The sequence below is a fragment of the Fukomys damarensis genome, unplaced genomic scaffold (assembly GCF_012274545.1).
Source record: "Fukomys damarensis isolate Sample0158 unplaced genomic scaffold, DMR_v1.0_HiC HiC_scaffold_9, whole genome shotgun sequence".
In the NCBI taxonomy this organism is placed as follows: Eukaryota; Metazoa; Chordata; class Mammalia; order Rodentia; family Bathyergidae; genus Fukomys; species Fukomys damarensis.
The window spans coordinates 11,810,837-11,833,840 of NW_022900921.1; the positions used below are offsets into that span (position 1 = coordinate 11,810,837).

Sequence of the window (23,004 nt, forward strand, 5' to 3'; positions counted from 1 at the left end):
TGATGCCTAAAATGAAAGTCATCACACAGCACTACACAAGTATCCAAAGCTAATTCACTTGGAACATTCCCTTTCTATACTTAACCCCATAGAACTCTTCTTTCTCCATCACTGTTTTTCTCAGTTTCTTATTTTCTTTCTTCTTTAAAGAGAAAACTTCATCTGATCTGGCAGAGAAAGCCAAACCTCTACAGTAAGTGTTTTGTATTCTGATGAAATATGCTCTCTTAGGGCAGCAAAGGGGACCTGGATGTACATGCAGAGTTATCTTGTTAAACTGTGACAATGCTTGGTAAGGGGAGAGCTTGGGAAAGGTCTTCCATCAAAGCCTGGGTGCACTTTCTCTCCTGAGTAGAGTCTGAGTCAGCAGAAGGGATCTTCTTCTCATTGCCCATTACAAAGGCTTGGGGGGATTAGTTAAGATTGCAGACCTTGCCCTTATCAGAGTGGTCAGAATACAAGTAAAGTTAGCCTCTTCTTTGTTTTACTAAATACAAAACCCTACCCCGAAGAAGGCAATAGGAGGCCCTTTGTGGTTTCCTGGCTTGGCCTGAGTTTTAAGATGTTTCTCTGCATTCATAATCCACTGCAGTCTGGAACTGTCTTACGTAGGCTTTCTTGCTTGCATTCAGGTAGAATTTGAGGCAGTGAGAGGAGGAAAGTGGAGATTTACTGTTAGCAGTCTAGCTAAGACTACTGAGGAGAAATTTTAGTTTTTCTTTTGTTTTTGTTTTACTTGGCCCAACACTCTCTGAATGGCCTTGGAGATAAAGCACAAAAGGGAAGACTAAGGCCAACTTGTTTAACTTTAAGATATTGGAATTATGGGATAGAATGGGCTTCTAAGAATGATCATATATGGAGCACTATAAAGGCCAACATAGAAATAAATACAAAATTGCACTGTAAAGAAAATAAAAACAGGCTATGAATTCATATGTATGATACGCCCTTCTTTTAAAAAAAAAAGTATGCATGCATGCATGCATATATTTTGAAATTGAAAAAGTTTGAAAAGAACTACATTGATTGAGGTTGTCCTGGAATGTGGGATTTGGGTAGTTTATATTTTTTCCCATTTCTTATTTATATTTACTTTTAGGATTTTCAGGCTTTCCTTTTTTTTTTTTTTAATTAAAGGCCAAGAAAGCAAGGTATCACAGTTGGACAGCCAAGGTTTCCAAAGTCAGAAAGCTCCAGCCTGGTGCTTAGGAATCTGGGGCAAACCTCTCCCTGTTCTCGCCCTCAGGTTCCCACTTAGAAAACATGTATGACAACAACACCTCACAGGGACATTGTGTGAATTTCATCACCTGAAATGCATGATACTGCTTTGTCAAAGTAAATTCCTCTATGAATATGAAATTGTATTTTCTAGTAATTTACCTCTTTCTCTTCTGTGAAAACAGAGTCCTTTCATCAGAATTCCCATGGCTAGAGGGGTAGAATAGTATCCTCCCCATAAAACTGGTCACCCACTATCTTCATCATGGTGCTGGTGTGGCATGTACGTGTGAAAGAAAGATCTTCCTAGACGTCTAATCAGAGCAGAATGTGAAATGTGTAGAAAGTGCTCCAAGATAGGATTGTGACTGCAAAAGGAAACACCCTGAAATTTAAACCCCATCCTGTTGTGTAGGACCAAGGAGATGAGCCATGGAACTAGCCTGGATCTGTTTGCTCATTCAATAAAAGACTCACTGGGTTAGTTCAAGGTGTATGGGAGAGTGACCATGCAGTCCTTGGCAGAGGGCTTGCATGGAAGAAATGCTTGCTGCATTACAGCTGCTGCTGTTACCCATCCACTGTGAGTCCCTGCTCATGACATTCAGTGTAGATCCATGGTTATCATTGTTTTTATGCACTATTCAGTAATAATAGGAGCAGTTATACTGTGGATCCATAGTAGGTGTTTGGCATGAGGAGATAACCCCCTATGTGCTTCATTGTTTTGATGTTTTCTCATCTTCTTAGGGTTTGAGATGCAACATAGTTAGTGGTTTCTGGGCATTATTATTCCCTGACCGAGAGTATTGTTTTTCTAACCCAAGAAATAGGGAAGAAGATTAGATGGAGAATGGATATTTCAGCATTAAATAAATAAAGCTGTTGTCAAAATTCTTGGCCCACATAATGCTGCAGATCTTGTGATCTATTTTTCAACTTGGCCCTTACCGCTAAAGTTAGGAGCCCTGTGATTTCTTGGAAATTTCCTAGTTACAATAAAGCAGCATGGAGAATCATAAGAGACCCAGCTTTGAAGCTGAAAGATCTGTTTGGATCTTGGGTGCAAAACCCTTTAGTGATATGTTCCTGTGAGCACCTTTAGTGATAGGTAATCCTATCTCATCTGCAATAAAAATGAGAAATGATATATTTAAAGAGTCATATATAATCCCTATGATAATAGGCACTTTATATATATATAATATATTTATATTATTTTTAATAATTTATATATAATATAAAAATATAATATAATATAATATATATATTATTTTTTAATACTACTCCTTCACCTCATGAAATTCAGAACATTGGGAATGATTATCTTTCAGCATCCTCTGCTAGACAAACAGCCCCTACTGTTAAGCTATATTCTGAGCACCATAGTAAGAGGGGTTAATAAGTTGGAAATGTCCAAGGAGATGAGAGCAGCCAAAGCTGAGTAGTACCATGGCTAACATAAGGATGTTTCGTTGGATACTTTCAGAAGGTAACATTTTTATAAATGATAGTCATAAGATTAAAAACATCAGTTAATATTATTAACCATTATATGCCACACCTTGTTCTAAATTTGTTGGATGTAGTAAATTTGTTCATTCTCCCTCTAATTTTTGGAGGCCTAATATTATCCCCATTTTACAGAGAAGGAAAGAATCACAGAAAAGTTTTAACAACTTCCCTAGGTGTCCTATTTGAGAACAAGAAATCAAAACTGGGTCATGCAGAAATTCTGTCCGTGTTTTAACTCATTGTGAGATACCCACTGTCCTTATCGAATAGAACTGCCATGGGGAGTAGAATTTAGCCATGTTGTGTTACTTGAAGGAGGTCAAAATTGGGCAAATAGCAACTTTAGAGGCAGTTCATTTCAAACAGCAGTGATTCAGATTGGCTTTCACGTGAGTTACTGAAAGTAAGCAGTTGTTGGAAATCCATCAACAAGGAAGAGAGGGGATTCTAGTGTCAGGAAAAGAATGACACCAAATAAATTCTAAGTTTTCTAACAAATGTTAATTTCACCTGTGCCTAGCACATTGTAGTTGTATGATAAGAAGTTGAATAAATGGATAAGTGAATTACTTCAATAATTCCATATATACATGAGATCAAAGACTTACCTAATACTCGCAATGCAACAATGACCTTTTCTTCCACAAAGCTATAATGCCTAGTGATTTTAGATATGTCAATCAACAATAAAGGTTATTCTTACATAATAATTTTATATTTGACCATTTTCTTTACTATAATTAGATTTAAAGATCTTTTCCTGTGAGAGATAATGCTTTACCAGTGTAAAGCAAAGTGAATATTAGGAATCCCTTAATATGATATTAAATAATAGAGTCAGTAGAAATAGAATTCATTTCCAAGTGAATATTCTAGATACTACTATGATGTCCTGGTAAGAAATTCATCCTGAACCATTCCTTTATTCATTCACTCATTTACTAAACATTGGTGATTTTCCTGAAATTCACCCTGACAGTGTACCAAGTCCTGCACAAAGAAGACTGAGAATGTCTTTCTTTAAATAGGGAAACCTGTAGTGGAGAAAGTACAGGTAATTCTGCGAACTCCAAAAGAGTTTAGCTTTGGAGGCAGTGAAAACTGCAAGAGAACTCTAAGCCAAAGGGATTGGATATTCACAGTTCTGGAGGAAATTGCAAGGCCATGCAGGGAGGCATTTGTTGAGTCATTAAATATAATTCATCAGGGTCAGCATCTCCTTGCCCAGTGGATCTCCACATGTGGCCTCCACAACAGCAGCTTCAGCATCATTTGGAAACGGGTTAGAAATGTACAACTCTCAGGCCCAACTGTCCTTCTGACTTGGAAACTGTAGCTGGAGCGCAGCCCTCTGTATTTACAGAAGTCCTCCAAAGCATTCTAATGCATGCATAAAGTTGTTGTCTTCTCTGAAACTAGGGACCCAGATAAAATTAAGGCAAATAAATCAAGCTAACACACACAAATGTAACCCCACACACACACAACCCAAGTGGGATTCTAGGTTAATAGTGGGAGAAAATTATTTCTCAGAAACTGTAAAAGCTCTTCTTACCACAGATCATTCATGACATTCCTCCCACCTTGGGAAGGGCAAACGGCCCCAGAGGTTGGCATCTAGAACAACACACACATTAAGAGGCTTAAATAACTTCTCATAATAATTAGAAACAAGAATTGTCTCCTGATTCCCATTGTCATAGAAGTTGATGGCAATCTGTGGCTGATTCCCATGGAACATTCAGAAGTGGAGATCCAGGCCTGCTTAATGGGTCTCCAAGAGCAGCCCTAAAACTTGGACTGTGAGTCTGTGGATGAACCAAGGAAATACAAAGTGAAAAGAAGCATGGGTATTTATTTTCCTAACTTGTCAATTGCAAACAGAATTTTGTTTAATAAACCATAAAATGATTCACAGAGGTCTCTGTGTATTATTCTAAAGTACAGCTGGCTAAGGTAAAATAATCTTTACTCTTGGTTTTTCAGGCCAGATGCTATTCCCAGACATGCTCATTTTTTCTGTTTATTAGCAAGACCTCTGCTGTGATTCAGTATATTGGGAGCACCACTATCAAGGGGACACTCTAAACAAGAACCTGCCAGAGGAGGCTACTACTAATCTCGGGCTCTTTCCCTTATCTCCACAGCACCCAGCCTGGCTCAAGTCATCATCTGTATAAATAGAATCCTGCAGCAGTCTCCAAAGCAGTCCTTCAAGATTTTGCCATTGGTTATTTCCAATTCTTCTTGTACACTGAACCAGGGTGAGTTTTCTTAAAATGTATATTTGAGTATGCCAACTGCTTGCTTACAAGAATATCTTTAAAAACTTCCCAATGTAATTAAGATAAAATACACACTTCCTGAACATGGCCCTCCTTAGCTCTCAGTTTTGACTCTCGTTCTGACTCATTCTATTCCAGCTGTCATACTCTCCCTTCCTTCTCAATTCACAGCAGTTGTAATGTCTTCCCTGTTAGGATCTTTGCCTTTGCTGTTACCACTACTGTAGATGCTCTCTCACTTCTCTTCACCCAGCTATGTCCAATACATGCTCAAGGAACCCTTTTCCTAAACTCTATCATACTTCACGGACTGGATGAGGCATTCTCTTACATACTCACAATATTTCCTGGATGTTTTAGTAGAATCATTACCAAATTTCAAGAAAGTGATAGTCTGCTCTACCATACAAAGTTCTCTGGCCTCAAGGGACGCAAGATCACCAGAACAAAGACAATGACTGTTTTGCTCACTACTGCATTCTCAGTACCTGACTTGGTATATAGAATGGAGGATGTTTCAGTCCAGTATGTGTGGACTGACCCAAGGAATAAACAAAAGTCTCTCTAAGGATTTAGAATTTTGGGAGCAATTTAAATAAAGGAAGAAAGAGGTGGTATCCCTGGAAGAAGTCTTTCCGAAGCACTGAAACCCTTTGGAAAAGGTCACATTCAGGCAAATTTTGAGGTAGAAGATTTGTAACTTGGAGCCCCAGAAATCATCCTGACTTTGGAGTGCACACACATAAGACTCTCCTGGTGCTCAGCCCAGGAGTGCATCTTTCTAGGACAGAAAGAAGAACTCCAGCAGCATAATGAAGGCTTTTCCTACTTCCAGTCGGACACATTGCTGAAAGTCTTTAAAATTTACTAAATTAATTCCTATTTTCTGAGAGTTTAGCTACAGCAAAAAGATATTTTTTACCATAAGAATTTTAAGACATTGATTCACCTAATATTGTGCTTTTATTTTCCTCATAGACAGTCCCAATTATGGAGACTCTGAGTACCTGGGCAGCTCAGATTTTGAGTGAGCTAGAAGGATAGCGGAGACAGCCTAGGAAGGAGCTTTTCTTTGGACGTTCTCAAAGTTTCATTATGCTCCAGATCTTTTATCAGTTGTAAATTTTGCTAGAAGGAGATATCTATAAAGTCATCTTTCAAAGAATTATTACTGTTTCTAGCTAGAAAAGCTTCAAAACCACACCTTCTTTCAACACACACCAGCGCTTTCATGAATGTAGGGAGCGAGAGAGAGAGGAGAGAGAATCCATACTGAGACAAACATGTGCTGTACAACAAAGCCAAGTCAGCCTCTGTGCAGCACAAGCCACCCACAAGGTGCTAAAATAACGTGGTTTGAAACCATTTCATCCTGCACACATTCCAGAATCACCTGAAGGATGCCAGAGAGATGTCCCTTTGTATTTTCGCTCTTAGGGTTTATATCTAGACCGTCCCCTAAAGTCTCATGTGCTCTTAGGTGGAGCTTTTGGGAGGTGACTGGTTCATGGGTGTGAAACTCATTGCTGGATTAGTCTCCTGATGGCTTTATAGCTGGGAGTGACATTGGGAGATGAAGCTTGGAAGAGATAGGCCACTGTGGGTGTGGCCTGAAGGGTATAAATCCCTTGCCTTCCCTTGATCCCTCTGTTGCCTGCATGCCACGCCACCCTACCTTGGAACCAGCCAACGATAGACTGAAACCTCTACAAACTGTGAGTCAAAAATAAATACATAAAAAAATGAATAAATCTCTCCTGTAACTTGTTGGATGTCAGGTATTTTGCCCCAGCAACAAGAAAATGAACAAGACAATCTCCTAAAAAATATTTTGTGCTTTTTAACCTCGGTGTCGGAAATACCACCATTGAAAGATATTCCTTTGAATGTGCTATTAGCTTGTTCTGCATAGTCTCTGAAAATAGCAGTGTTCACAATTACAGAAAATTAAAAATCAGACGCCCTTAGTTCCTATTAGAAAGCCTAGCACACAGCAGTTACCCCGTAAATGCCAGCTGTTATTTTATTAACTAGAGGGATAGGACTATCGTTATAACTTTGGCTGCCCTTTAGAATAAAGAAGAGCTTTTCTAAAATACAGATGCCTGGGGCTCTTCCCCACATTCTAATTTCGCTGATGAGGAGAGGAGCCCAAAGTTTTCAGTTTTCTTATAGGCAGAAGACATTCGGGGTCACTATCACTTCCACGTAGTGAGTGACCACATTGCTGACTTGAAGAACATACTCGGCAAGAGTTGACCCTCAGCTTTCATAGAGAAGGGAAAGGAGAGAGGTTGTCTCACAATCAAGGTCTGAGATGAAAGAAGGACTTCCTCACCAGTATTATTCAGGAGTTCCGTCTTGCCCTCTGCTCTGGCTGTGGCTTCCCTGTTTACCATCACAGGAGAATATTAAAACTGTATAAATTATAAAGGAGATCTTTTGTCAAGGTGGATGACTAACATAATCCTTAATAGCTTTTACTTTGCAAAACAGACAAAATAGCATCCATGAAAGGGAAAATCTTCTTTTCTGTTAACTTATTCACCTTCATCTAATTTTTAAATATGTAATAAACATGATTGTAGGGCTTCTCATTAACTGGGGTATCTTATAGTCATAATTTTTGATACACAACATTACTTACCAATTAGCCTGTCTTGTTCGTTTAAATTTCTTCACTCATATTTTAATGGGAGCTAATGATGCCTTTGTTGACTTATTTAATGTTATGTAAATGTGGCTATAAACTGTGAAGGGTTTGAGCAGAAGCACTATTTTTGCTTAGTCTTCAGATTTTGGAGTGTGTAGAATCCCCAGGAAACACACATATCAACACAATGAATGTAAGCTACTGAGGAGGCCAAATAATAATAATAATTTTTTAAGCAGGCAATGAAAAATGTTTAGAGTATGCATTTAAAAATTGTTTTTGCTCTGGATTAGTTGTTTATTTGGATATTAAAGAAGTTGCAAAGTTAACTTCTAAACTGTGTTTCCTTTCCTGCTTTCTGCTTCCCTGAGCACAGGCGTAGGCCAGTCTAAAGTCATCTTCTAAACTCTGACCGGGGACAGCTGTATTTAACCATGGCTGTCTTACTTGGTTTTATGAGCCTTGTCCTCAGTAGAGTCTTCATGTAATGAGGACATAATAGGTAGCATATAAATATTTGAATGAATGAAAAGTTCATAATTTCAATATGTGCATAGATGGCCCTTCCAAAGCAGTGACTTGTTAATACTGTGAGATTTATTTCTCCAGGGCTTTCCAGTGTGCTACCCATGCCCAGCCACTCTTACCTTTGTCATATGTTAAACATTATATTTGGCAATAAATAAGCACTATCTTATTTCAGCTTCATTCCATTCCTTCCCTCACTCTCTTCTTATCATCATCTAATTCTCCAGCTTTCTTCCTCAAGTATCACATGCAGCCATCTTTCTACCATGTCTCAATTTCAAGCCATTACTCTTAAAACTTTTTCTAATTCTTCCAACTTCAAGTCCTTCCCTGTCTAGCTTCAGTTCCTTGATGAATCTTAATAATCAGTAATTAATACACATGCTTGAATCCTTTCCATTGGTTAAAGCACAATTTTGGTTTTTCTTTTTCACTCTATACTCCTCACATTCAGCTCAAAGTTGGTAGAGAAAATGTTCTTCCCAGGCTGAATGGACTTATTTTGAAATTATGACAAGGTGTCATATGGCTACTTTTTTTTTTTTTTTTTTTTTTTTTTTTTTTTTTGGTTTTTGAGACACGTTCTCACTATGTAGTTGAGACTGACCTGGAACTCACTATGTAGCCCAGGCTGGTCTCGAACTCACAGGGATCCTCCTGCCTCAGCCTCCCGAGTGCTGGGATTACAGGCAATCACCACCAAGCTCAGCCTCATATTTTGCTCCCAAATAAGCACATTCATCTTCTAGCCTGTTCTTTTCTTCTTAAGCACTTGTTGCAGTTTGAATTTTGTCTCCCTCGTATTAATACGTTGAATTCCTAACTCTCAGAATATGACCTTGTTTGGAAGGGTCATTATGGTTGTAATTAACAAAGGTCACAGGAGTGAGTCCTGGTCCATTGGTGTCCTTATAAAGTGGAGAAATTTGAATGCACACAGGAAGAATGAATTTTGCGGAGGAAAGCAGAGACTGGGGAAATGCTTCTTCAAGCCAAGGAATGGCAAAGATTGCTAGCCAACCACTAGAAGCTAGAGGGGCCTGGAGCAGATTCTTCCTCAGTGCCCTTGAAGGACCAACTCTGCCAACACCTGCCTCTCAGACTTCTAGCTCCTGAAACTGGTAGACAGTAAATTTTGGCTGTTCAGGCCGTGTGATTTGTAGTATAATTACATTACACTGTTCCTACCTTCTCTAACTTCAAGCTTTCAGTATTGCCTCCCTGTCCTTACCCTGTTGCATCCTTCACTGAGTAAGATGGAAACAACCAGAAGCTCCAGCCCAGCCTAACCTGGTGTGTAGGAGCCTGAATAAGCGGTGCTCTTTTCTAGTGAAAGCCTGTATGGATCCTGAGATGCCCTCCCCATTCTCTTTCGTAAGGATGTGACCCCCGTTGTTTTCTCTTTTTATCCGTTTCCCCTTCTCTACTGGATGGAAACATAAAAATCTGGATATTTTTTCCCATTCTCTCTTGAAAGATTCTTCAAGAAGACGTTGAATGTTCTCTCGGTTCTCAGTCCCCTACCCTCTGCCACCTTTCACGGTGCTCCCCTTTGCCACACAGCTCCTTGAAGAAGTTGCTCCTATTTATTGTCTTTGATTTCTTTCTTCCACTCCTGTCAGGCTGTCTGCCCTAAGAATGCAAGGAAATTTCTCTTTTCAAGTCACCCGTGATTTCCATGCTAAAAAGTCTTTATATAGTATTTAACTTCCTGTGACATCTGACAGAGTTGGTCAGCCTTTTCCTCCTGAAAACAATCTCTTCTGTGGGCTTCCTGGGAAAAACCAAGTACCATTATTCCTCTATAACCTCCTTTGCTGACTCTTCCTCTTCTTTCTGATTTCTATATATGGGAGTCTTTTAAGCCATAGTTTTTCTTTGCATATTATCTCTAATGACACTTACTCTTGTATTTCTTGCACAGCACACAGTGTTTTATTCCCATATTGAACTGCAATAGCAGACTTGATTTAACATCTCCATTTGTATTTCTGACAAATTCATAATTTTCCTCTTTAAACCTACTTGCACTTTTCTCTTTGTCAGCTGGTGGCAATGACATCCTTTTATTCACTCGTGCCACCTACCCTGGAGTCATTCTCCTACTCATTCTTTCATATTCCATGTCCAGTCAACCAGGAAAGCTTCACCTTCGCGACAGATTCGGAATCTGAGTGTTTATGACCAGCAACATGCCAAGCACACTAGTTCGAATTTGCTGGCATCTATATTGCCTGAATTATTTGTAATAGCCTGTGTTTATTCTAAATACGGAAGCCAACATGATTCTCTGAAAACCTGTTAGACCATGTCATTATTCTCAGAACCCAGAAATGGTTCTCCATTTGATGCACAGAAGAAATCCTGGCTCTTAAAATGGCCTACAGGGATTTTCCAGCGTCCCTCACACTTCCTCTCTGTTTCCCTGCTGCACCCCTGGCTCATTATCCTCCAGCCACATTCTTCTTCTCAGGGGTTGTTTGTTGTCATCTGCTGTTCGGTCTGCGGAGTTAGGTTTGGGAGCTCCGACTGGGAGGGTAAGGCACGGAATCACCAGGCAGACTCCGGGGAGGTTTCTGGAACGCTTCCGCTTTATTTAGGAAATGCACAGGCTTATATAGCTTACGTGTGGGCAACCATGGGGGAGGAGCATGGGAGAAGCATTTAATGACATGGCACTTTCTTATAGGTTATATAGTATTGGAGAGCATTGGTGATATCTTATTGGCTAGACATATGTTGGGGTGATTTTTCTTGGGTGAGGCGAAGGAGTCACGGACTAGAGGTACAGCCTGTTAGACCCAGCCTCTATGCACTTAAGAGAGTTAGCTCAGCCTCAGAGAGGTCTTCAAGTTTGCTCAGAAGACAGGAGTGTGGCGCCCCTGGCCCAGCCAGGCTTGAACTTCTCCCACAGTTCTTCCTCAACGTGCCTGGAATTCTGCTACCTTTGAGGAATGTAGACTCTACTGAAAGTATTTTTCCTAGATACCTTTATTACTAATTCCCTACATTCCCTTAATTCCTTCAAGATTTTCCTAAAGTTTACTTTTTCCAATGTGACCTATACTGATCTGGATATGTCAACATGTTCCCTGATCAACCTTGGCATTTTCCCAGTGTTTATTGCCTTCTCTTACTAAATGTACTAGTCTTCTAGAATTGCCATAACAAAACAGACCAGATGGCTTAAATCATATTTATTTTCTCAGTTCTGGAGGCCAGACATCTAAGATCAAGGTATCAGCCGACTTGGTTTCTCCTGAAGGACTCCCTTTTAAGCTTGTAGATGGTCACCTTCTCACTGTATAGTCTATACTCAAATGTTTTTCTTCTCCGTAGCAGCAAAGTTGCTGTTTCTCTCTATATACAAACTTCCTTGACTTATAAGGATATCAAACAGACTGGCCTAAAGCCTACCTTAATAACCTCATTAACTTAATCACCTCTTTAAAAGTGCTATCTCCAAATAAAACTACTGGTGTTTAGGAATTCAAATTATGAATTTGGAAGAGAATACAGATAAGTCCATAATACTAATAAATTTCTTCTTATTATTACTCTCTGTCTCTACTATCTAGCCCCCAGATCCCATAAAGACCTGTATGCCCTCAAGGATTTTATCTGTCTTGCCTTTTGTTGTGCCCTCTGTATAAAGATCAGTGCCTAATATAATGCGGGATATTAATAATATTTGTTGCACGAATGGAAGGATAGATAACAGGTCTTAGAGTTTTAGAATTATGAGCAATAAAAATAAGTTACATGGGCCACTAGGATATAGGAGATCTAGGTAGCATTTCTAGCTATATGCTGAGGCTAACCCTTCCCATGAGCAATAATGAGAGTATTTGTCTACCTATCACACCAAGTGATTTTAAGGTTGAAATATAAAGGGCTTTGAGGTCTGACATTCTTATTCAAATGTGGAGCCTTTACTTACCCTGTTGGTAACAATATTAATAGTAATATTAGTACCTGTCATCTGCCAGTCTTTACCTGGCAGCAAGCATTGTATTGTGTGCTTTTGTGCACTTCCTTGTATAATCTTCACAGAAACCTCCAGATGGCTACTACCTCTCTATTTTTCTGTACAAAAACATGAATAGTGGTAATTTTTCTAGGATTAAAAGTATATGTTTGCTTTCCACTGTATTGCAGAAATTAATTTGACCTTTAAGCACTCAAAGAAGTGTGTGTTTGTGGGTGTGCATGTGTGGTGTGTGCACACTTAGACTGCTACTGGAAGCTTACCCTTTGGGTGATTAATCAGAAAAAATCAAAGGTCTATGAGATGGTGCTACATCGCAGAACGTTATGCTCTCCAAGACCTGGAGTGATTAGTGCATTTCAGAAATGGCAATATTTCTTTTTTTTATAGGACTTTTTGGATGATAGCCACTCCACTCTACCTAGCTAATTTAAAAAAAAAAAGAATGTTCATCTTTACCCTCTGGATAAATATAATGTACTAGCTTCCTGACTACATCTTATTTGTGAGTGCCTCATTCTTTTTCTTTTTCCAGCATTGTAACAATTGCTAGAGGTATACCAAAAAGATTGTAAGTACATCTTGCCAGAGAAATAACTAGAGTAATTTGTGTACAGTACAGTTAAAATTACTCTATTACATTTAAAGCTAATATTAGCCTGAGTTGAAATGGAGGGAGGAAGGTTGCTCAGAAAAGACTCTAAGTGACTTAACACTGGTTTCTCACTTCCAGTAATAATGTTCTTCAGGACTGTGTTTTGAACACATTATTATAGATTTAAATATTTTAATATTCATTTATTCTAATTTTCTTTTTGATCAGTACCATCTGCATGCCTGCATTTCATCAACTCTGACTAGCGACACCACTCTATTTAATATCTTCCTTGGCCAAATTTCTTGTGAATTGGGAACTAGGTTTTAGCTGCTTAAGAAGGTTTCAACATTTAAAACTGAAATTCTAATCTAAAAACCTTTAACAAGGAATTACTCAACTTAGAGTTTAAATAAATGTACTGGGGTAGTGTCTCCTGCAACTACAGTCAATATTTGCCCTAAATCACAACCTTTATTTTTTTCAGCATATTTCAAATTAAAATGGAAATATTTATTTTTTTCTTATGTGTCAATTGGAGTATGTTCCAGGAAGTCCATAACTTCTGTATACAGGAAAAGCCAACTCTAAAAGGAAAAGTATAATCAGCCATGCTGTGTAGTTTGGTTGCTATAAATCTGTTTACTCTAAAATTCCCTCTCAGTCGCTCCCATATTGCCTGGATTCCCATCATATCGATCATTGGGAGTAAATTGCCTCTAGTGGGTCACTATGAAGCAGTCATCTTGGAGGAATAATTTATGTCCTTTAAGTATATCAGCAGGTATCAGTTATGGAGGAAATGAGACACATGAAAGGCACATTTAATGGTGAAAGGAAATGAGGAAAATCTCCAACCCAGATGGCTTTAAAAGAAGAATGGGGTTGAGGCTGGGGATTTAGCTCAGTGGTTCTGGTTCCTGCTTTGCAAGTGCGAGAACCTGAGTTCGATCCCCGGCACCAAAAAAAAAAAAAAAAAAAAAAAAAAAAAAAAAATGGCCAAGAAGAATGGGACCACATGGATGGTTCCAAAGGCAAAGAAAGTGATGGTCAAGATCACTGAGTTCCTAGGCATTGCTAGTGAACTCTTGTGGCAGAGGAAATGAGAAGGAGAGTGATGTCCACTTTTGATTGTGTCATAATTTTACAGAGACAGCCTTCCTTACATGCCCATATTACTCAACCATTTTCCCAGATTTTCATTTGTCTTTTTCTCAACATTCAAATCTTCCCTCAAATTTCAGCTTTTCAGAGCACCCTGCTCAACTCTCTAGTCCAAAATGGCAGCTCCAAGTCATGTATTTTAATCATCTTGGGCTAGCCTGACAAATTACCACAGGCTATGTGAATTTTACACAATAAAATTTTATATTTTCACCTCTTGAGAAAATGGAGACCTGATATCATAAACGGATTCTGGTGAATACTCTCTTCCTTTCTTGCAGTTGCCAATCACTGTGTCATCTTTTGTAGGTGGCAGATTGAGAATAAACATGCTCTTGGTGTCTCTTCTTTTAAGGTTGTTAATCACATCATGAGTACCCAGCCTAAAGACTTCATCTAAATCACTTCCCAGTGGCCCCATTTCCGAACACCACCATATTAATATTTCAACTTGAAGATTTTCAAGTGAAACAAGCACCATAATTTGTCTTTGTACTTTACCTCAGTTCTTTCACAGATCTCTCTTAATCTAAGGATATCCTGTTTTGCTGATTTGTCTGAAATTTTCTCCAACCAAAATATAAATAATCAAAGTCTAGAGCTACTCTGTCATCTCACTGATGTGAAAGTCCTTGAACAAAACTTAGCATAGAGAAGGCACTTTATAAATAGGTGAATCTTATATACAAATCTGATTATTTTCAGTCTGTCTCATGAAATTTGGGTGAAGATTATAGAAACTGATATTAGAATTATTCTGCTTTAGGCTGGATTCTGTATAAAGCCTATTACAAGTGCCTAATTAATACAGTATTGTTTATTCTGCATTCCTTTACTCAACATCTGTTTAGCTTCTGTTGCATGCCAGTCAGTGTGCTAGACTTGCAGGTGCAGACAAGAATAACAGAAAGAGAGACACATGAAGAACTATCAGACATAAGGGAATTTACTCTAGAATAGCATGGAAAATGCTATTGTGGTACCAAAAAAAAAAAGCAGTCAGTTCTCTCCAGGTGAGCTATACAAATTTTCATGTCAGGCAGAGGGAACAGCATATGTAAAAGCCTTCAAAGAGTAAGTCCATATTCAGAGGTTTCCCAGAAATATTGTGTCACAGAATATACCTACGCATAGGCCGACAGGAAGACAGTAAATAGAAATTAAGGAATGTCAAAAGAGACAGTGGGTCACATACTGACCTGGATCTCATTTCCTTGGGCCACAGGAGTTATTGGGAGTTTGAGAGCAGAAAAGGAACATGATATGCTTTATTCAGCTTGTTACTGCAACAATACTTGCAAGGCTGGAAGTTTGGTTTTTGTTGTTGTTGCTGCTGCTGTTGTTGTTTTTGTTGTTTTCTCTCCAAATTTTCACATACCTCCAATTTCTGTTCTTCTGTCTCCCACATGTTGGCTGTTAGTATGGGAGCCTCTGGAATAACAGAATGTTAGTGACTTTTTCCAAATTATAACCACCTATTGTGTTTTCTTTGACTCATCACCTGCCCCCCATAAATTGCAAGGCCTAAAATTGATGAACATATTATACAAGTACTAGAACTATAGGGTGTGAAAATTCCTTGGAAGAATTATTCTATATCAATCACATATGAAGCAAGAATTTAGAAAGCACCTGATCAGTTCCCATATTTGGAGGATGGATTTGTCATTGTACATCTGTGTATACTGAGCTGAGCTAGCAGCAGTGTGATGGGAAGGTAGGAAAATTAGGCTAATGGAGGAACAGAGAGGCAGTTTTTCCCAGTTAGTGGTTCTCAATTTTCTAGAACTACTGTCAACCTCGTAATTGAGGAAGTACTGGTGATTGCTAAGCTTGCTTTATTTCTTTTTACCTATTTCAAAAGCAGGTGAACTCTCCAGGGCTATCTAGAGAAGATGAAAATTTGTGCCAAATTCTATGATCCCTGAAATGATAAATTCGTTTGTATGTGTGTGTGTGTGTGTGTGTGTATGTGTGTGTGTGTGTGTGTGCATTTGTGGGCATTTTTCCTTGAAAGCAAGTCAGTCTTTCACGTTATGTCATTCTAAACATTTATAATTCTAAAACGTCAAGTATTCTAATTTTCTACACATATCTGCTGGGCGATTTTTCACTCACACAGTTTTTAATTATCATCCTTAGGCCATTCTGAGAAACTTACCAATTGTCTCCCTCTGTACCTCATATCCAGTGCAGCACCCTCTGCATGCTATACCAATGTTTCTTCTTCTGTGTAATCACTCTTAGTTCATGGTTCCACATTTTTCCATTCTTTCTCTGCCTCTCCATCATAACATCTGGTCAACCACTAAGTGGCTAATTGTTCTTTCTTAGATATTTTGCTTGATCCAGTCCTTTTCTCTTTGCTTTAAGCAGCTCTTCTAAAGCATTGGCCTTTACTTCCTTTCACCTAACAAGTACAATAGCCCCACTCATTTTTCTACTTCTACCTTGAATCCAACACCCTTGCTGCACCAAAGTCTTCCACCTAAAGCACAGCCTGGTGACATCGTTACTGTGTTCACACAGCTTACTGTGGCTTCTTGGAAAAGACTCATTTTCAAGCATCGTAAGACCCTCTGTAGACCTTCCATTCTAATAACATCTTTAGGCCCTTTATCCTCTATCACTAATTACCTATTGTAGCACAGTCAACTGCATAGTTCACAGTGACCCCTATATACTATGATGCTAATGCCTTGAAAATCTTCTCATTGTTTTCTTACACTGCTAGACCTTCCACATTTCCTTCAAGAGTCTGATCCTGGTCTTCTCCCACATTTCCTTCAAGAGTCTGATCCCTGGTCTTGTCCCAGAGGCTTCTCCTGACTCCTTCCCTGCCAACTTCCTCATTTACTCTCTTCTCCAGTGGACCATACACCTTTGTCTGTGTTGGCAGAGCCTTTTTTACACTCCTATTACCAAAATCAGTCTTAGCGTATGAATATATCAGTTGTGTGTTCTTCTCCTCATGGCATGATAAACTTTTAAGAATCTCAACTAGCCTAGCGTGCTACCCGTCACATAATCTGCCCCTTAAGTGGTAGTCTGCAGTGTAGGTTAAACTGAAGAAAGTTAATTACAAAGAAAATAGCTATATTAAGCAACCATAGTTTCATATTTGGTAGTACATAAAAATGAAGACTTAAATGTTTTCTTATAACTTTACACACTGATACTTAAAATTACCCACAAGCTGCTTATTTTTTCTTTTCCTGTTTCCTAATATCTATTTCAATATCTTTTTACATACTACTAGGAAATAAAGAGATGTCTATTTTCAAAGCTCTCTGAAAAGTAGCAGTCTCTCACATAGCAAAGAGTCAATGTCATTTCATAACATTCTTGGTGCCAGAGTTTGGTCCAGGTTAAATACAGTAGAAATCTGCTCACCTGTAGGAATTTGCTCACATGATTTATAACAATCTTCCATAAATGTTGGTCCAGTCTCATCTGTTCATACCAAATCATGAAGACCAAACAGAATTTAACATTAATTGCTGAACAGTTCAGAGTTCTCCATGAGATGCATTCTGCAACACGTAAGACCAAGACACCATTGGCATTAGAACAAAGATCTGACATACAGAGGGGATTTTCACTTATGAATGAACTTTAGAGAACTCAAGGCCCCAAAATAAAAATGAAATTCTACCAGTAGGCCAGGTGCATAGGAAAGGATATATCACATGTCCTAAGGGATCTCATATGGTCAAAGTTCATGAGACATTTAAGAAAACTGTAGATCCTTTTTCATACAATATCTTATTCTCTTAATAATTATTAATCTTGGGTGGTGATGGTGGTAGTGGCAATGAATGGATGGAGAGGTTTTCTAAAATAACAAGTTGAAGCAATCTGTTCTGCATTGACCAAGTTATGACTCATAAGTGAGTAATCAACAATCTAAATACTGTAAAATGAAATATTCTTTTGGGCTCAAGAAAATGCTTGTTAGGTTAAAACCAATCAGTTGGAAATGACTGGTGTTTGTTACTGTTGAGAGAAAAGACCAGATTCTTTGCACATTAGCATTCCAACTGGTGCCAACATAAACCTTGAGACCTCCAAGTAACAGAATGTGTTATTGTTTTCATATAAGTAAATCTGGGACCGCCTGTCAGTTCTATTTCCATTGCTCACTTGGAAAACGGAGCTCCATATTTCCACATACTCTGGTGACAGAAGTAATAAAACAGTTCTTCTGGAGACTGAACATTATTCTGCAAGTTGGTGTAGTCCTGGCTATTGTTTTCATGTAATTGTGGAGATTGAAGAAAGCAAATGGCACAAGTACTATACACATGAATGATTTGACAGGCATGTATGATAAAAAGAACTTTATTCATGAAAATCAGTCACAAAAAGGGGCACCCTTCCCGCATGTGAGAGCAGCTCCTCCAAGAAGGACATAGTAGTTTAGGGCTTTGGGGTAGTTTTTCTAAGGATGTGATCAGATACTATCTTCTAGTACACTACCTCTTAAATAGCATCTGTTTTCCAAGATCTAATATCCTGATATTCTCTGTGTGCAGAAGGCTCAGATTCCTCTGCTTTAGGAAGAGAAGTGATAGTGTAATCTCCTACATTTCTTGAAGTGGATGCCAGGAGTAGGTATCCAAGATTTGAGACATTTGTTTGCTGTCATTTTCCATTTACTAGTAATTTAGTGTTGAATGCAAGCTGGGAAGTTTAATAAACCAGAATTTGAGCCCCATTACTTCCTTGTCAGAACAGGCCACTCAATCTCCAGTCTTAGCTTTATAATTTATAAAATGATCCAGTCATTCATTCTGCTTTATAAGATCGGGCAGAGTATTAAATTAGACTTCCAAGACTCAGTCAGTGTGGTTATATGTGCCTATAGAGTAAGCGCTTGGGAGATGGCAGTGGAAGGATGACTTGAGCCCAGAAATTTGAAACCATCCTGGGCAACATATGGAGACCCCCATATCAAAAAGTAATAATAATAAAATTACTATGGGGAATTTTTAGCAAAAGACTTCTATAAATTTTCTCCTCCACAAAAGTCATGGCAAAACTGGCAAAACTTGTTATAGTCAACTTTTAGAAGTCTAGAAATTAATTTTTACAGTAATCTACAAAACTGTTTTTGCATATTGCATCTCTGTTAAAATAGCGTGCCTTTGAGTTTAAATTTAAATTGCTCCGTTTCCATACCCTATTGACCTAGCCAGTGCTGTGGTGGTCTGGAAACCTTGGAAGCCACCATCCCACATCACAGTGAAAACCAACCAGTAGCCTGACAGAAGAACGTAAAATGGAGCTGGAGCCTCTTCCAACCCACATTCCCAGATAATCATCTTTTCTTGATCTGGTTTATGATTCCTTAGAAGACCTTATTTAGAAGGCTGTCTTTGTTTAACATGACCAAATACTTGCCATATGAGGAGTCCTTTACCTGGGGACATTTGTTCAAAACAGATTTGTTGTGAATTGGTGCCAAGAGGTGCAACAAGTACCAATAACCATGAGTACCAAACAAACTGTTTTAGCTCGAAAAGATGGTGAGTCACAAAGTAATCAACACAGACAAGTATTGCATATCGACTACAAAACAACTAACAATTGGGCTGGGGATTTAGCTCAGTGGTTCCACCACCTGCCTCGCTAGTGCGAGGACAAGAGTTTGATCCCCAGTACCAAAAAAAAAGAAAGAAAGAAAAGAAAATGACAATTATGGGACAAAATTTTCTTGTCAGCATGCATCAAGTACAAAATTTTACAAGTTTCCAAGTAGGCAACTCTCAAGGTCATTGTAGATGAAATAATTTAAACTTAAGACCTCCTGAAGGGCACTTAACACTTGGGGTTAACAACAGATGAAACACAAATATTGAAAAGAAGATCTGGATAATGAGATGTCCAGAAGAGCTCCAAGAAGGTTAAGGGTTATGTGTATTAACAGGATTTTGTATAAACTCCAGAGACATTAGCAAAGGACCCACACTCTTTTTGTAATGCTGTTTTATTGTTGTTGAGCCATAATATTTGTACATGATAATGGGGTAATTCAGTGCATGTATACAATGTGTACTAATTAAATCAAGGTGATAAGCATTTTGTTATCTTCAACAATTAATCATTATTTCATTCTCTTCTTTGCTAATCATTATGCTATATGTCAGATTATATTTAACAATAGTTACACCACTCTGTCTAAGAAGAACGAGAAATTTTATCCATTCTTGTTTTGTTGTCTCTCACTGAATCTTTCTGTCCCCCTCATGAGCTTCTCAGCCCTTAGTGACCACTACTGAATTTCATTTTTCTCTAAGTTTGACTTGTCAGTTTGCATAAGTGAGTGAAAACATGTAGGAGTTACTTTTCCATGTTTGGCTTAGTAAACATAACATAATAACCACCTGTGTAGCTGCAAATGACAAGATTTCATTCTTTTTAGGGCTGAATATTATCCCATTGTGTAAATATACCACATTTCCTTTTGCTGTTTATCCACCTATGTGCATCTGGTTCATATTTTGGCTACTGTGAATATTGCTGTAATAAACAGAGGAATACATCTCTTTTTGCTATAATAATTTCAACTCCTTTGAAATTATACCAAGTAGCAAAATTGCTGTATCATATGGTAATTCTAGTTTTAGTTTTTTTCATGAATTTCCTTTTTTTTTCGATAGTGGCTGCACAACTTTATGTTCTTATCCACACTGGATAAAAGTTTCCTTCTGTCCACATCTTTACCAGCATTAATTTTTCAAATTTTCAAGACTGGCCATTCTGACTGGGGTAAAATTGTACTTCTTTGTGATTTTGATTTGCATTTCTCTGGTGATTACTGAAATTGAGTATTTTTGGCCATTTGTGGGCCTTCCCTTGAAAAGTGACTTTTTGGTTCTTTGGCCAGTTTTTATATTGGGTTGTTGGTTTTTAATGTTTGTTTGTTTATGTTGGTGTTCAGCTTTTTGAGTTTCTAATATTCACAATAGAAATCAGTTGTTGAATGAGTGCTTTTCAAATATTTCACCAATTCTATAGGTTGTCTCTTAATTCTGTTGTTTCCATTTCTGTGCAGAAACTTCTTAGCTTGATATAATGCCGTTGGTCTATTACTTTAGTTGCCTGTGTCTTTAGGGTTCTGTCTAAACACCAATGTCTTAAAATGTCTCCCCTATATTTTTCTTATAATTACGTAGTTAACATTTAAGTCTTTGAGTTGGTTTTTATATATAATGAGAAGCACAAATCCAGTCTCACTCTTCTACATATGCACATTCAATTTTTTCAGCATTATTTGTTGAGAAGACTGTCTTTTATCCACTAAATATTCTCAGAACCTTTTTATTAAAAAAAATCACTTAGTGGTGTAAATGTGGAATAATTTCTGGGTTTCATATTCTGTTTCACTGATCTATTTTTTATGCCAGTATGTCATGGTAGTTACTATAGCTTTGTAGCACGTTTTGAAGTCAAGTATTAATGATATGATACCTGCAGTATTTTTGTTTGGTTTTGCTCAGGAATCATTTAACAATTATAGGTCTTTAGTACTTACAAATGAATTTTTGTTTTATTTTATTTTTTATTTTTTTGATACCGGGGATTGGGGATTGAACTCGGGTCCTTGCGCTTGTAAGGCAGGCCACCAAACCACTAAGGTAAATCTCTGGCCCTTTTTTTTTTTTTTTTTTTTTTAATAAATTTTACGTTTGCTTTTTCTATTTCCATGAAGACAGTCATTGGTATTTTGATGGAAATTGCATTAAATCTACAGATTGGTTTGAGTAGTATAATCATTTTAACGATATGGATTCTTTTGATCCATGAATATCTTTACATTTTATGGTAAAATCTAAGTTCCAGACTTAGACTGACCTTGAGGTTTTATACAAACAGGAAATAAAAATTAAGGCAGCTCTTTCAGCTGCTGCCTGGCTTTTAGAGGCATGCCCAACACATACATAGAATTGCCTTTATTCTGTTTAAGGAAATATTTATCCAGTTATCAGCCAACCACTACGCTATCTGAGCAATGGCACAAGTAGTGGTCCACAATGATGACTTTATCGAATTAGTTAAGAAAAATCATGAAACTAGCAACAACAATAACCCTGAGTAGGAAGAATTCATTTTTCAAACTTGGCTCATTGCATTATTTTGAATGTCAAATTTTCAAGACTGGGAGTGTAATTTAGTGGTAGGCAACTTGCCTAGCATGTACAAGGCCCTGAATTTGATCTCCAACACCACAATAAAATGAAATGTCACATTCCTGGCCAAAAATTATAGGACATGTTAGCAAACAAAAAAGTATGGCCCATTTGTAGATAGAAGAGGGTCAGTAGAAACCGTGTATGAAAAAATTCAGATGTTGGATTTACTATGCAGACTTTAACTCAAATACTTTGCACATGTCATAGAGAAGGAAAGGTGCCACATTTAAAGAACTAAAAGTATGAGAACAGTGTCAACAATAGAAAGCATCAGTACAGAGACAGAACTTATTAAAAATAATGCAGTATGAATGCTAAAGTAGAAAGTATAATACCTGAAATGAAAAATTGGATAGGGAGCTTAACATTTGATTTGGGAAGATAAAAGAAAGAATTAGTGAATTTTAATATAGCTCAGTGCAGATTATCCTGTCTGAGGAACAGAAAGGAAAAGTAATAAAAAGAAATAAGCAGACTGTCAAAAAATGATGGGACACCATCAAATATACCAAACAATACAAAATGTGAGTTGGAATTCCACAGGGAAGAAAAGACAGAAAATAGCAAGCGTGGTTTGAATATAGCATGTGTTCTCAAAAATTCTTATTGGGTGTGAATCCCTTTTATGAGGTACTAAGTGAGTGAAAATGTAATCTAAATACGATATTTAGTGGTGGAGCTTTTGGAAGATGATTGGTTTCAGTAAGATTGTAAGATATACTCCTAAGAGAAATAAATAAGGCACACGTGTAAATACCCAATAGTTTCTCTGGTGTGAATAATCTGCAATAATACAGAAGATCCTAATAAGATTACTGACATCGAGAAATGGGAAGAAAGGAGCTAAGTGTAGGGAA

General features: G+C 37.8%; 1 long non-coding RNA gene across 6 annotated transcripts in view; it reads left to right on the forward strand.

Moving 5' to 3' along the window:
• Positions 1–23,004, forward strand: part of LOC104860936 — a 645,196-nt gene that overhangs the window by 560,476 nt on the left and 61,716 nt on the right. For all 6 annotated transcript variants that reach the window (XR_002025275.1, XR_004516392.1, XR_004516395.1 and 3 more), the window contains one exon: positions 4,887–5,003. This is a non-coding gene — a long non-coding RNA (uncharacterized LOC104860936). The remainder of the gene's footprint in view (positions 1–4,886; positions 5,004–23,004) is intronic.